Genomic DNA, 16,224 nt, shown 5'->3' with positions numbered 1-16,224 from the left:
GTGAGTGGAAAAAAAATCACTTGCAGAGTCGTTTGTTCTGAGACTTACTATTTGAATAAGCTAGACAGACATGGAGTAGGAGTGGAGACGATGCCTTCAGATTGAAGAGATTACCTGATGTAATGAAGCAGAAAGTGTATCAAAGCTCACAGTTTCTCAGTTGACTGATGTTCTTTTAGGTTATGCTGCCTTTCAGGTGTAATGTTTGAGTCCTTCTAGTTTATAGCTTCATCAAACTCAAAAAATTAAACCAAAATACAATCAGGTGTCAAGTTTTTCCTCTTGTTTCATATTCAAACAAGATAAAGATACAAGTTTAATATTAGATACAGTAAGTCAGAAAGCTTTTGCAAGCTATGTAACAAAGCAAATCATATACTGGCTCTGATTCCCCTGCAAATGCCTTTTTGAAAGCAGAGTGTCATTGAGTAAAAGCAGATTATCACCTGCTTTTTTTCCAAAAGGCATGAAATCTGCTTTTCCTTGGACGCTTACCCCAACCCATGCAGTAAGTGGAGCATATGAAGGATGCTACTTTTGTCAATGCAAGCATATCTTCCACTGGGAAATTCAAAGGTGTAAGTCTGAATCCTGGATTTTTATGGCCCACAAACCATGGGTCTGTTAATGTAACCTCATAAAATAGTAAGAATAGGTAATTTTAGAGACCTATTTTATACACGGCAAATACGTGTGTATTGGTAGCTTTTCTCTGCTTTGTATTTGATAAATGACACAAGAATCTTTAGTGTCATATTTCACTTTTGTAGGTAGTGCATGGAAAATCCTATAGATGAACAGTTATTGCTCTGTTCATGGGTGGTACCCGAAGAACGCTGTGACATGTATTTTTGCACACAAAGATTTTTTTTTTTAACATGTGGTCTTTACATTCTCATAGATTAAACTGGACTTTTCCCCAGGGATCAGAATGCCAAACTTTCATTGATACGCTGTATTGCCAAATTTTGCAGCGCTAGCCTCCTGTGTATCCTGAGGGAAAGGAAAACAACAAACCCGTTACATCTTTGCAGTTCCTACTTCTGTGGATAGTCTGAATCTTCATCTTGAAGAAGAAAGTACAAGCTGTCAAATTATTTGGAGTGTAGAAGGGCGCTTGCCTTGGGGCTGAAGTGTAGGACTGGAGCTGAGAGCAGTGCGAGCTCATCACACCCGTGATGAAGTACCGCGCAGGTAGCGACCAGTAGAAGGAAAATGAAGTTTTCATTTTTGTTTCCTTTCTCATCCCCTAAAAGAACAGATGAAAACTGAAATTAGTTCAATGTGCTTACAGTTGTAAGTGGGTACGATTGGTTTGGTTTGGTTGTTGGTTTGTTGGGGTTTTTTTAGTGTTCTAGCCCAGTACTTTCTAATGTCTGCCTCTTGCACTCCTAAATCTCTGCCAGTTGGGCAGGGACACACAGGGCTGTTGTGTCTATGTGGCACAGCTATTTTAGGAGGTTAAAGTCTTAACTAACTGTTCATCTCTCAGGTAGGACCATTCCTTACACCTTTTATTACTTGATCATTGGTCTTTAAATGGACTCTGTCCAACGGTGAGTCAGAGCAGGGAGGAAGATCCTGAAATTGTGTGTTTGTGGTGACAAGTGCTGCTGAAGCAGATGAACTGATGTTCTGTATTTGTATGTGTGACTGTATTGAAGGAGCATGCCTCTTCCTCAGTCAGTTTCAATTATCACATGTTTATAAATAATACAACTGTAGCCTTTACGCCTAACCTTTAACTCAGTAAATCTCTGACTACAATAATTTGTATATAGTTCTCTAACAGCTTGGGATGCTCACCTGTCTGAAGTGAATACAGATTCAAAGAAGAAAACCCTCTCCCTTCTGTTAGTAACAGCAGGCTACCTATGATTACGCTGGTACATGGTCATCGTTTCAGGAGCTGTAAGGCTGGACACAGGGGGTTTAGTGGCTAGTATGGCAGCACAGACAAATCTGTTTAAGAACCTCTGGCAAATTAAGAACTCCATCTCTCTTTTTTTAGTCAGTTCCACTAGGTGGATGTTTGCTTAAATTACAATACAGTAAAATTAAGCAATTGCCTGGTACGGCTGAATAAGGGAGGAGCAGAAACCAAAGACACTGTGTTCTGGTCCCAGCAGTGCAGCCATCTCATTCTGTGGAGTAATTTTACCTGTCTCTGATTTATCTTCTAAAAACTATAGGATGTTGAGTTGGTCTGTATTAATTAGCATATGGAAAGTAATCAGAGAATATGCACTGTTTGATCGTGTAGCAAGCAAAAGAGTTTTATGAGCACTGGAACTAGGGAAACCTGACTTGCAAGGGGATTTATGTTTTTGGACAGGTGGATCAATGTCAGTATCAAAGAAGGATGTAGGGTTCAGCTGAAACTTCCTGCAGTCGAGAAAAAGGGTATTTCATATCCACCACTGTAAGGTGTGAGTTTGTACAGCACTTTTGCTCATAGCAGATGCACTGCTTGAATCTCACTCTTTCATCCAAATATCTGCTGTTGCTTAGCTTCCGCATTTTGCCTTTAAGACTGCCACCTTTCTGTCCAATTCAGTTAATGGTGGTAAAGAGGTTCAAAATTTCCTTGGAAAAGAACAAAAAAAGTTAGTGCTTAGACAATGGGGTGACATCAACCTTATTCTTTAGGAAAGTAGGCTAATAAGTTATTTGTGAAAGTACATGCGCACTTCCACTGCAGAACTGGGAATAATAGTACTGCATAGTACTGAACACCAGAACAGCATTTATGTGTGCTGGCTTTATCATAATGACTATATTTGCTTTATGACTCCAATAAATAGAAAGAAAACCAAAACTAATTTTTGGCATAATGCAGTCTATACATACAGAATTAAGGCTGTAGAAGGTATGGGCTTTGATATTTATTTAATCAGATTTCTTTTGCTCAGCACATCTAGTAGTATCTAATCTCTATGTAGATTCTACTGCATGTTTCTAAAACCTCTTTACCTCTGTACTTTCCTCTTATCTTACCCTAAAAGCAAGAGCAGCTACAGAAGGCACTTACATGCAGAAAAGCATCTTAAAAGTAGAGATATTGACCAAGAAAGAACAAGTCACTCTATTTTGGATGTGTGAGGATGTCTGCTAATCCTTGTAGAAAGCGTTATTAGAACCTGTTGATTGTAGAAAGCGTTATTAGAACCTGTTGACTGAAGTGAGGTTTGAATCTCAGTGAAAATCAAGGCGACAAGAGAAAATCAAGTAGTTTTAACATCACTAATGTTGGTATAGTACAAGTACTATAGAAGTATTATACTGAAAAGTATAGTACAAGTGCTTTCTCATTTTACTAAACATTTGACAATAATGGCAATCTGCCATTGCTAAGACAGTAAACATTTACTGTGTAATACTTCAGTTTATTCTGCTAAGGTCCTGACTCCATAGACATTGAAAACAGGTCTCTTAATTTAAGAGTAGTCCAAGTTGTTCTTAGCATAAATTTGAGCATTAAGGTTATGTGGTGTTATATGCTGAATAACATTTCACGGTAAGTATTCTCCAGATGAGTTTATTGTGATGGCCCTACTGAAGCTTAGTCTGTGAGGAACCAGTTTATTCACGTTATGGGATAAAAACCTGTCCTTAGCGCTGAGCAAGTCTGGATTTTTGTTGTGTTGCCTGTTTAGAGTGGGAATGAAACAGCAACATTTAGTTAACTGAACCTATAAATGTTGCTATCCTATTCAAAACAGAAGACTGTGTTTTACCTCTTTCTGAAAGAAAATCATAACTGTACTAAAGAAATCTACCCTGTGATGTATGTATTGCTGATTCTTTTTAAACATAGACTTTTGACCAAGAGGCCTTATTTTAGGCCTCTTAACAGTATGCCTTGAGCACCTAGCCGTTAACAAATAATGAGACCATTGATTCGCTGAAAGGAAAAAAAAACCCAAACTGGAGCGCGTTAGACTAATAAATTAAAAATTTATTCCAATTAGTACTGGGGGGACTGCTTTCTACCCTACTAAATTAGGCAGCTGGGAATTAATGGCAAGTGAAAATCATTATAATGACAGTCTTTTTTGGTAAGGATTTGAGAGAGTTTCCGACAGCATCACCATGACCTCGAAGAATTTCAGTTGCTCTCTATACTGAAGATGCATAAATGTTGAATAGTGAAAAAGGTCTTTGGAGTACTTTCTAGCGGAGCTAAGTCTTTCCTGAATGTCTCAGGTCTGACGTCTAACTTGTCAGCGTAATAAGCTACCTATCCCTGCTTGTTCAAATAGCAGACTTTTCGTGTGCTCAGGATGAAGAATGCTATGACTAGATATATGATATTTAATGGCAAACCAGAGAGCCTTTAACAAGTTGCTGATTAAGTGAGTGCATATTTTCATTCATTGCCCTTTTAAACAAAAAATACGCTATGTCTTTGCTATTCTTTATTATATGCACATTATTTCTGTTAAATTTATAGGAAGAATGGGAACTGTCAAAGAAGTATTGCAGATGCCATTTAAACTGCAAAGCCACACAGTGAACAGAAATAAATGGAAGTAGAATTGTGGGTAAAAGACCCGTAAGCACAGTGAAAAACAGGTTTTGTGCTTCGCTTTGTGGCAAATCCAGTACATAGTTTTTTAGAATACTGTTTTCTTCTGAAGGACCAGACACTGATCCAATCTCTACAATACGTGTATAATATTATTTGGGCTCCATATCTATGTATATATAATGTTATATGTAACACTGTTTTTTGAGCTTTCACTGGTTAGAATGCATCACCAATTACATTTTTGCGATCTGATAAACCTGACATCAGTCTGATTTGTAAACAGCTATATTGACTCTAGGAAATTATTGAAGGATTGGATGTCTTGCCAGCAAGTAACAGTTTCTGATGCAATTATTAAGGGTTATGTTGTACTGAAAATGGACTGTGAATTCATTGCCTTACAAAGGGAATGATGTTTAGCTGCTTCTTTGGGTGCTGAAGCAGTAATAAAACTAGTGCTGTTGTTGGGGTAGGCTGAACAGACAGGGGTGCCCAAAAGCTTAAGGAGTAGCCTAAATATCTGCCCTGGCCTTAGTTCAAGCAGTGTTATACCTCTCCAAGAGCATCGTGTTCTCAGGTATTTGCAATTTGCTCCTACAAGAAGATTGTCCCCTTAATGGGGGGGCGGCGGCGGGGGAGTGGGACAGGGCACAAATGATGTGATGCAGCCAGTTTCTGTTGGTTATCCTGGGTTGTGGTTGGCAAGGTGACTGGCAGCTGAATGTACAGGTTTGGTCATCTCTGAATTCGGACATAAGAGCCGGGTGACCTCTGATACCAGTATACTGTTCTTTTCTTAAGCTGGACATGTCTGACAAACCAAATTTTTCTGTTCAGTTTAAGCACCTGTGTAAGTCATGGGAAAGAATTGGACACTGTTCCATAGGTATCTGTAGGTATTCATGCTGTTCTTCCATTCTGGTGTCTAGGGGGCTAAATATTTTTTAGAAGAAAATTCACATGTGGGTATGGAAAGAGATAATCATTTTAAGCATCAAAGAGTTTTGAAAGCACAGAGAAGTAACAAAACCTGTAAAATGTATGCATTATGGAATTTCCAGCAAGGGGTGGTTGTTTCTCAGTCTCTGTGAGATTTAAATACCTCTCCAGGATGGAATATTTTATTTTGTACTGCTGATGTTAGTCAAAGCTTGTTACAGGTTGCCTTGCTTCTGCAAGTTCCCAATTCACTGTCCATTCAACTGCAATAACCAAAAAAATCTGTCTTCTGGACCAGTAATTGCCATTACCGTTTTTCTTCAAAAAAAAGAACAAAACAAAGAAAGTGGGGGAAAAATATGCACTAGTGGAAAAATGACATTTGAACAGAAGCCTTTCTCAAAGAATGATTTAAAACCCTGTTTACCAGAGCAGCCGTAGGCCAAAGTTACCATGGAAACAGAAAGAATTCAGATAATATTAGCAATAGCATATCTATTATGATATTGCATTAATGATGCTATAATAAAGGGTCACTTGTGGTTTCGTTTACAGGGCTCACTTTTTAGTGATTTATCACCAGTATTACAGGCTACAAATTAGAATTAGAAACAGAAGGTTCAGCCTTGAATTGGCTTATAATAATATTGGGAGGGAAGAAGTATTAAATTTTCCTGTTACTCGACAAAAGTATTTTATTTATTTAATCATATGTCTAGGAGAATTTTGAGTTTTTCATATGTAGCAAATTCTTAGTGTCGTCTTAGAAATAAAATAATGCTCAAGCCATAAAATAGATTATCTTCATTTGGCATCCGAAAATGGTGACTCCAACAGTATAGATGATACAGCTAGAACTGTGACATTTTGGGGAGAGGTTATTTGCAAGAATTGATTGTTTCTTGAGCTTGGTACCATACATGTACCTTTTCCTGCATTGCTTTTCAGAAATACTGAAAACCCATGCTAAACAATGTTAGTCCTGTCTGGGGAAATAGACAGTTGAATTCAAGCACCGTGCCAGATGAACGTGGCTGGTGCTGGATGGTGGCAGAAGGAGAATTGTTCTCATGTGGTTTGTCAGAAGAATAATATTCTTTAAAGAGATTGCCATGGTTTGCCCCTTAGGAGTGGTGGTGGTTTATCAAGATTCTAAATGCTAAGGTTCTCCCTCTTGTACCCCCTGAATTTAAATGTTTCTTTTTTTGGCAACCAGGTCCTCGCTAGCTGTATTGTTAGATCCTCCCCCATCCCCAGCTATGTACTACTGGTCAAGAAAAGTCAAAAATGAAACCGAAGATTGATCAGGTGTCATAAAGTAATTTTTGACGCTTTAAATGTTGGCTGAAACATGGACTTGGGTGCTGTCAGGGCACAGCCAGAAGCTTCTAGTTGCCAAAGTTTCAGTTGCCAAATAGTTTAGCCGTAAGTTATGTGTTTAATTTGAGTGAGTTCGGAAAAATTTACCTGACCAATCCATGTCTTGAATAACCTGTTGTACTCACGTCTCTAAGGAATATACCTATATATACACCTATACCAATAAGCTTCACAGAATGGTCTAAATGATATCCTATATAAACGCAAGATAGAGATATTCAAGGAGCTTTGTCTGCGTTTGGCAGAAAAATCTGGCACACGAGATGTAGAAAACTGTCCCAAAGCTATATGGTGATAATGACTGCACTAGAATGCTTGCATAGTGCTTTGCCTATTACAAAAGTTGTAAAAACATTAACTAATCCACAAAGCAAATTATGTGTTGCAGATGTATCCCTCTGCTGGGAGGAAAGCATATGCGTGTATAAGTGGGGGGGGGAATCTATTAAAGGAGGCTTTATTTGGTCATTTTAAGCTTTATTGCATTTCTTTGACTGTATTTTCATACTTTCTTAATGGAAGAATTTTTTTTTTCTAGGATATAGATTGATGTATGCAAAATGTATAAGCTTTTTCTTTTTGAACACAGAAAATCCAATTGTCTTGATTCTGTTTACAACCAAAGTGAATCTGAGAGCTCTAGAATTATTTAAAAGAATGGCAAACAGTCAGCAAAGTGCCTCTCTGTCTGAAAAGATACCATTTTTTTCTTTTATTCAGACTCAAATCTCAAGCTTTCTGGTGCACATAAGCTTGTGCACATTTTAAACATGTCTTTTGCTTTGATATTCTACTGCTAGGTAGCTAATTCAAGGTTAGGTGATTGCTGTCTTTATCAGCTTTGTCAAGAGCTGATCCTTATCTAGGGTTGATTTGAACCTGGATTTATTAGAATACTTTAATATATGTATAAAGTACGCTAAATTTTAAATGCTGAGGGCACCTGTTGCCTCCCAGCTCTCTAAAAGCTGTTTGTCTGTGCAGCTGGCCTGTGTCTTCCAAGTGGGTGCGTTCACATACACATACGTGTATGTCAGTGTAGGAATTAAAGGTGGCTGCGATGGGGCTGTTTAGGAGACTGACAAACGAGGCCAGTTTTGCTGGGTGATCCTCACCATTGCCCTCACTGAAGCTGTGGGGGCCAAGCTCCTGTGCTCTCAGGTGTTGGAAACTGGAGCCAAAGTGTGCTGCTTCTTCCTTCCCCATCTTTGCTCGCTTATCCTTGGTGGTTTTGTGCTTCTCAGCATCTTCCCCAAAAGGAAAGGGAGGGGACCTTGTCTGCCTCTCCTATAGGTCACCTTATTTTTGGGACCAGGACTAGTTCTGGTTCCATCACACACCTTTCCTGCCTGTTACACCTCCTTTGTTGTCATCTTGCTGTGTGGTTTTTTTTTTCTCGCATGTTTTCCTGTACATCATTTGTGCAACTGTGCCACCATTCTCTGTTTGAGTCTTTGGAGTTGCATGTTATTTATATACCTGTGCTTAGCAGGGTTATAAAATACTTGTATGTTGTTACCAGTTATGCTATTAGTGGCATTGTTGTGTTACAAAAAATATGTAACTTGGCTATTGCCCCTCCATTTTAGCGTGTGTATGTCTGAGTTCAAGGCAAGCAAACAGTAAGTGTGTCTTTGGTTACACCTGCAAAGGTGAATCCTTTGGCATTTACGGGTACGCTCTTAGAGGTGGGTTACACTATTGAACTATCATCAATGCTGCAGTAGGGTCACCATCCCGTGGCTTTCAGCTGCATGTTAGCCTTACCAGTGCTGTAGCATTCAGATGACCCAACAGCAGCAAACATATCCAAGACCAGCTGGCAGCATCTGCAGCTGCTACATAGGAAGAGAAGCCCTTGTAGGTTTGTGGTGGGAGGTGGGCTAGTGACTGCTGGGTGTCAACGTACCCTACCATATGATCCCTATGTGTGCTGTCCTAATAACAGGAAAGCTGATTAACATGGGGAGAGTGAACGTTGGTGCTGTACATCAACACGTTATTTGCTTGAATGCTTTTGCCTGTGGACTTCTCACGATAGGTGCCATTTCCACCTGTCGTCTGATCCTGACTAACACCGTGGCCAGACAGGAGCACAGTCAACTCCTGTTCCTGCCACCAGCAGTGCTTGGGCTTTGCGTTGTATTACACTTCTGTGGCTTCAGCAAGCAGACCATATCATGGCAGAATGAACCCTGTGTGGGTGAGTGTAAACTAAGACCTGTTAGGAGAGTCCATTAGTTATAATCATTCAAGCAAAAGGAGCATCATTGCAGACATTGATTTAACTCACAGAGAGAATTGAAAGGGCAGAAACAAGGATAGAAAATACTGTGCTTTCCTTACACAGCCAAAAGCATGCATACAAAAAAATATTTTGAAGAATACTGTGATGGATCTGAGCTCTATAGTTAGACAGTTCCCTCCGCTGATAATATTCTGTCTTTGGGTCTTAAGGGCACGTTAATTTATAATATAAATGGATTTCCACACGTTAGCTACAGAAAATGTTCTTACCAAATGTTACAAGATTTTTTTTTTTTTCCTTTCTAAAGTCTCTAGTTTATTCAAGTAGGGAATAATATGCTTTTTGGGTGGTGCTGTTCAGGAAAAAAGAACACTTTTAAGCTGCTCTTGGTGTATGAAAGGCATCCATAAGCTTTACATTTGATACAGAGATTTTTAGGCTGTTGGCAGGGATTCTGTGTTTTTAAAGGTTTTTCTGTTTGCTGGGTTTCATGTACTTTCATTTTCCCTTTGAAGTGTGTGGGAGAGTGCAGAAGGGGAAATACTTCATTATGGCCATGAATTATTCAGGTACGGTTCTAGGAGTTAACATTACTCTAAATAGCTCAAGGTCTTTCTTTTTCCTTAAGTATATCTCCGTTTTAATTCCTATGCTGATTGTATGCCATGTTTCTTTGCTGAATACAATTTTGATGAAGTACTATCTTTTGGCAAACTCTAGAAATAATTTCAGACTTGAAATAAGTATTTAATTCTGATCTTTTCTGGCATCAGATATGCAGTGACCCTGAGTAGATACAGGTGAATTGTCATACATATGTCTTTACAAAAGAATCAAATTATTCTCCCTAGATTGTGTTTTCTATGTGCTCTTGCAAAAGCGTTGATCTCAAATAGCTCCCCACATAGATTTCTACAGTGAAGGGAAAAAAAAGGAACCTATAATATTAAATACTAACATACTATTATACATGCAACACTGGGCTGTTTTTTCTCTGAGAGGAATTTTATAAACCACAATTAGTGCATCATTTCAATGGGGAGGCATGAACACTAAATCCTTATATTTTGAAAAAACCCAATAAGATATGAAAATCTGTATTCAGAAAATAGCTAAGAACAATAACACAGAGGAAGATGATCAGAAAGATGTCTAGAGGCCAACATGGGGAGAAAGGAAAACAAAACAAGAACCCAAAGCATTTTTTTTGAAAAGTGAGTTTTTAAAATTTTGTTCTTGTAGTTCTAAAAATATCTTTGAAAATCCAGTGATCCTCACATAATCACTTATGCAAATGAGATCTGGGCTATTACGTCGAGGGGAAAAAGCTTTGAAAAATTATTCCCCTGGATTTTAGGGCTTTTCTGGTATAGTCTAAAGTGGCAGTGAAGTGGGATTACAGATTCTTGAGGAGAAATGCATGTATATAAAAGTAGGTGATGATGAAGAACGGCGTTTCGAAGAGGGATGCCTGTGACTAAAGCTCATCTGCTCGGTTTGAATTCTGGCAGCGGCGAGTATTTTGCATAGGCACGCACCAGTGACAAAGCGTAGTGACAAAATGCTTTCCAGGAAAAATAGTGTTTGCTGAGCACAGGTCCCAAGCTTGATCAAAAGATATATTAAAGATTAAAATGTAGTCAATATGTTGAAGTTCATGATAGGAAGGTTCTATCAATGTTAGTATAACCCGAGGTAACTTTCAGTGACTTCTGTGAATACTATCTTCAGCCGTATATGCGTCTGACAGAAATGTTTATGAACTGAGTAATTGCAAAGATGTCAGTGCTTCAGTCTTGTAGCTTCATTAAGTTGCTTACTGGACCTCAAGTTCTCAAAGGTCTTGAACAATCTCCAAGCAATAGTCAAGATTGTTGCAGTATCGCTATACTGTAATGAAATGGAAATCTCAGTCACCTGTGTAAAAGAACCCTGAAGAACACTGGAAAATGCCAGGCCCCGGTGGCAACCTGTGTGTGGATACACAAAAGCACTGGTCAGAAGAAAAAACTGCATCCTTTTGCTTGGGAAAACAAAATTTGTCAGGGCTGAATCTCCCTGAAGATACCAGCATAGAAAATGACAAAGAAACACGAGCCATTGAACATCATATTGACTAGGGACTGCATGTTAATTAGAATAAAATTGCAAAATAATGTATACAACTCTCCAAAGATGCTGGTAATGACAGAGAACCTGTGTCTGCTGCCTTTAGGACCTTGCCGTTACTTTTATTATTTCAATGGTATTGCAGCAAGAAATTTGGAATAAAAATGTGTGAAAACATCAAGAAATGAATCTTTTGATTGGTGCCATTGGTTGCTGGCTGTTTCAAATGGGCAGATTTGTCACCTAATCCCAATTATTCATCTTGGTTTTGCATATTAGTTGTAAATATTCCGTTCTACATGGATTTACCCTGCTTTGTTTGTATATATTGTGCAATTGATATGATTTTGCTAGGTCCATTTTGGAATTGAATTGCATTGCTTAACAAAATAACATGCTTTATTGTATTTGTATATTCATATGTATGTTTTATTGTCATTTTTGAATACTAGAGTAGTTAATTTTTAGAGGAGTATACTATAATTCCATAAGCAGTAATTTCACTAGGTATTTATATGCGTAAGTTGGTTATTTGGAATAATAATTAAAAAAACCACATAGTAAAGGGGGCTTCATAAAGAAATGTTATTTGCTTTTTGTTGTTTGATTAAGCCTAATAGTAGATTTGAAACCTGTTATGTTGGGCACTTTATTTATTCCAGCTTTCAAACTCATTTTAAGGGTTGTAGACTCTGAGCTGGAACAGGTATAAAAATAATGAAATACTTGACTATTCTGGGAAAAGACTGAAAATTCATGTATTATGCATTAGATTTCCTTTGAGTGATCACAGGAAGGGAAGCTGGGAAGAGAGAAAGACAGATAGGGAGGGAACTAAGGTAGGAAGGAAGCCCCCTTCAGCAACCCTGAGTAAACCTACTATCCACATACACACCGTCTGGCTGGGAGGAACTTTATGTCTAATACATCTCTATCCCTGTAATGTTTCAGCTGTTTCTGAACTATATGCATGCAAATCGCTGTGTATCTTTCAATAATAAAATGATTCTTAGGTCATATTTCTTAAGAATGTTAAGAACATCTGGGCCCAGTCACAACTAAATTGAGTACCGTTGAGTTCAATGAGCTTTGAGTAAGACACCTAGCTGTTGGATGAAAACCAGCACTTTATACTTCTTGTTGTTGCTGAAAGAATTTTAAATATGACAATTGTTACAAAAAAGTTAATGATGCCTTGAAATATTCTTGGATTAGCATCCTGTTCTGCTACAGCCATTATCAGTTATCAAAAGCAGCCTAAACCATTGTACAAATTACTGCTTTTTATTCTGAATTAGTAACATTTAAAATATCACTGTTAAACTCTTGTTTAAATAGAAACTTGTTTAAATAACAGTGGTAGTTCACCGTAAACTGGGGCTGCAGCCTGTCTTGACCAGGAAAAACTGAGAGACATGGGCAAATGGTCAACTAAGTAAGCCTGTTCACATGTTCTTCTCACAGGTTATGATCAAGTTCCAGATCAAGTGGAAGAAAAAAGCACTGTCATGTTAATTTCGGGTCCCTTATAAAGGCAAAACGGTGGTAGAAGTCAAGCAGACACCAGAAGGAGGAAATACATCTTAAGGCTTCTAAGGGGCTATTACAGAGTCAATAAAGAAGTTTTTGCTGCAGAGCTGCTGCCGTAACTAAATGATTTGCCTCCTGGAATAAATAAAAGCTGTGCCACCATAGACAAAAAAATGTTTCCTTGGGACCTTGAAGGAAGCGTTACTGTCTTTTTCTTTATGTAGCAAGCCTTGAAGCTATTCACTTTGAATGCTCTTTAGGGCTTGATCTCCCTCTCCCTCCCTCCCCCCGACCCCCCTCCCCCCCGCCCCCCAATTTAATTGCATTATTCTTCAAAGAATGCTGCAGCAGTGGTGAGGGGGAGAATGGGGAAAGGGTCGAGATATTAAACTTAAAAAGAAATTACAATTGTTACTAATTGTCATAGCAGCAAAGGAGTAATGGATCCTGGTGAGGAGGCAGAGAGGCGGAGGATGTCGGCGTGCACTCGCAGTGGTACCGCTGAGCTGTGTTCTGTGGCATTAGGCAGGTCATTCTAGGAGCCCTTTTCTCTTATTATATTTTCTTATATGTTTTCATATAATGAATATTTGATAACTTCTCAGGATAGCCCTGGGAACCTAACTAATGCTCTCTGCTTGGGCGTGCTTTTATGTGTTCATGAGTTCATTTCTGTTTTGTATCTGTGGAAGAACTCCACCCACAGAGGTGGGCAATGAGAGCAAGGAAGCAGCTGGACTGACATCATTGACACCCCTGGCAGGTAGAGCATCTCTCTCTGCCAAACCTTGCCATGATGGACAGTAGCTGCTTTGATTTGTTTGTTCCTAGTTCTGTGATTTGTCCCTTTTTAAAGAACAAGTGAACTCCTGGGGAAAGAGGGAGACTGCTTCCCTGGTGGAGGTACTTCCGAGAAGAATAAACCTGGGGGAGCTTTTCTCTGTCACTTCAGCTTGCCTACTGTTGGTGCAGTCAAAGAGGCTGTAGGAAAGGGAAGGCAAGGGGGTCGCAGGTGCGTTGGGAAGGCAGCTGGGAGCCCTCAGTTCAGGAGGACAAGCAGAGATGTTGCTGTGAGAAGCAGGGTGCACATCAGCCTCGCAGGACAGAGAGGATAGACGGAGCATGGTTTGCCTCCACTCCGAAGGTTATTGGAAGCTAAGACCTTCCTGAAAGGCAATAATATGCAGGGGGAGAGTTGTATACAAACTTCTTCCTTTTGGTCCATCTTACCTGGTGGAGTTTCTTCAATTTAGAAAACCGTGGTTCTGTTTGTGTGTGTGTTGTTTTTTCCAAATCAAATAGAATTTGTTTTTTGATGAAGGCTGTGAATCCCTACATTTTCACAGGCAATCTCCCAAGATTTCAGACCACGCATAAGGTACCGCATGACAGGTAGCAGATGCTCAATTAGCATGAAATCATGCTCGTTACTACTGGTATGGCTCATCAAAGGACGCTTAGCATTAATATCAATATGGGTTCAGTTGGTCAACTGTAATACAGGTGATAATTTTAAGGCAAAGAACAAACCTGTGTACTTCAACCTTTTTACCTTTTGCCTCTACTTTTTAGCTGTTGCTAAAAATTGCAGGGTTTGTTCTTCTGGACTTTGTCACCAAAATGCTTTTTCGTACATTAGTAAAACAATATATAAACAGGGTATGTTGTACATTCTATGTGTAGTTTAATATACCATTTGTTCAAGCTCAAGTGCATAATAGCGTCTACATTTAAAAAGGGAGCAGAAAACCCCAAACTATTCCTTTATTTAGATATCATTTCCTTATGTTCATCTGCTCTTAACTTGCCATAATCATTGATTCTCCTTCTGAAATACAGCTGGTAATAACAGTTGGACTGAAGATACTTCAGTCATGTCAGCCAGTGACATGAATGGAATTTGTGAAAAAGAACAGAGAACAAATCTTAGAAGTGTCTTGCTGCTGCTATTTTGAAAGATATTTAGGTACTAAAGGATAGACAGAAGCCCTAAATGAGATTTTCAATCTTCAGTGTTTCACTAGCTCCAACAGTGATTCAAAAGATATTTAAGTTTTAGGTTATCTCTAATATTGAACAATGTGTGTTCTCCCACTTTTGTTTAATACAGAACACTTTTTCTTTAAATTTTTCTTTAGTAAACTAGTTTTAGTTTGGGTTTGTTATGTGTTAATGCAAATCCAGACTAGAAAAGTGTGTGTCTCTGTAAGTATCAGGTACAGTAACCTGATATAATGCATCTGAGTATTGAATTTTAGTGTTTTATTTTTATGCTTTTGTACTGTATAGTAATAAATAATTTGATTATTGAATGTTTACATTTTGTAAGCATGAGGGAAAGAAACAGTCACTATGACGAAGGCTTGTCAGCAGCCCTTTGAGTTAAGATAAGAGGGAATAAGATGTAGTGTGTTTGATGTCACTGTAATGTTCAGGTGATGTGTAATTTTCTTCTGTACAACACTGCTCACTGCTTGTGTTGGAGGTCTCTGCACTTGACAATTGTCACTTTCTGTGCTTGGCATCTGTAAATATAGTAACAGCATTAGCAGCGGGTTCTGTATCTCAGAAGAGGTTTTCTTGTGCGGATGGTAAGTCAGGGAAAGAATGCAAGAAAGTCCTTGTGTTGCCTGCGTGGTGTTTGTGAAAGAGTAGAAAACAGAATTTGAAGAAATAGTTACTCAAAAGGGTTGAATAAGTGTAGGTTGTGTGAAAAGGAATTGGCATCTATTATGGGGGGAAAAAACTTCGCACTGAATTCCCGTGTTCTCTGGGTTACATTTGTGTTGGGAGCATGTGAGATGTATGGGGTACCAGCACCTCATGCAGGATCTACTGACTTTTTTTTGCCTGTGAATGGACTGAAGAATTAAGCCTTTTGCAATATCACTTGTAGATTTGCAAACAAAATGCCAGCTGGAGAATGCATGAATTATCTTTGATTAAATGTTGGTGACTGTGGAGAAAATCATATTATCAGGTCAAAAGAAATGACCATCGAATAAAATATACATGGGGAAAAAAATGGAGAATGAATCTCTCTTTTAATACATTGAGTATAGCAACTTTAGGTTGGTAGGGCCTAGAGAAGACAGTTGCCTCATCGCTTCATTTTCCAAAGTTGCCTGTGGTGAGCAGAGGAACAGGGAACAAGAAAGAAATGAACTGTCCTGGTGCGCGTTGCCTTCTCCCTGCTGCTGTTTCTCCCTGGATGGCAGAGGGGAGAGGCTTTCTTCAGCCATGGCTCCCTGTGCGCGGCTCTGTCCCCCATTGGTGCTGTGTCTCTTCTGAGACTGATTGTCATTCCTGTGTCTGGCTGCAGGCGCTGGTTGTCCAGGCAGGGCTTTGCAAAGGCTGGGCTGAACGCCATTTCATGACCCCAAATGAAGCCTAAATAGTGATATTGCTGTACTCAGAGTTTACAGAGTAAAGATGTTTACCTGAGGCATAATTAGTCATTTTATCTTCCAAGAAGCTAATCCTGTAG

General features: G+C 38.9%; 1 protein-coding gene across 1 annotated transcript in view; it reads left to right on the top strand.

The window, feature by feature from the left end:
* CCSER1 (coiled-coil serine-rich protein 1) overlaps window positions 1-16,224 on the top strand; it is a 670,454-nt gene that overhangs the window by 44,034 nt on the left and 610,196 nt on the right. The gene's annotated exons all lie outside the window — the stretch shown is intronic.

Source organism: Pygoscelis adeliae, unplaced genomic scaffold (genome assembly GCF_000699105.1).
Source record: "Pygoscelis adeliae isolate BGI_AS28 unplaced genomic scaffold, ASM69910v1 Scaffold67, whole genome shotgun sequence".
NCBI classification, from domain to species: domain Eukaryota; kingdom Metazoa; phylum Chordata; class Aves; order Sphenisciformes; family Spheniscidae; genus Pygoscelis; species Pygoscelis adeliae.
This window is presented reverse-complemented; position numbering and strand designations above follow the sequence as displayed.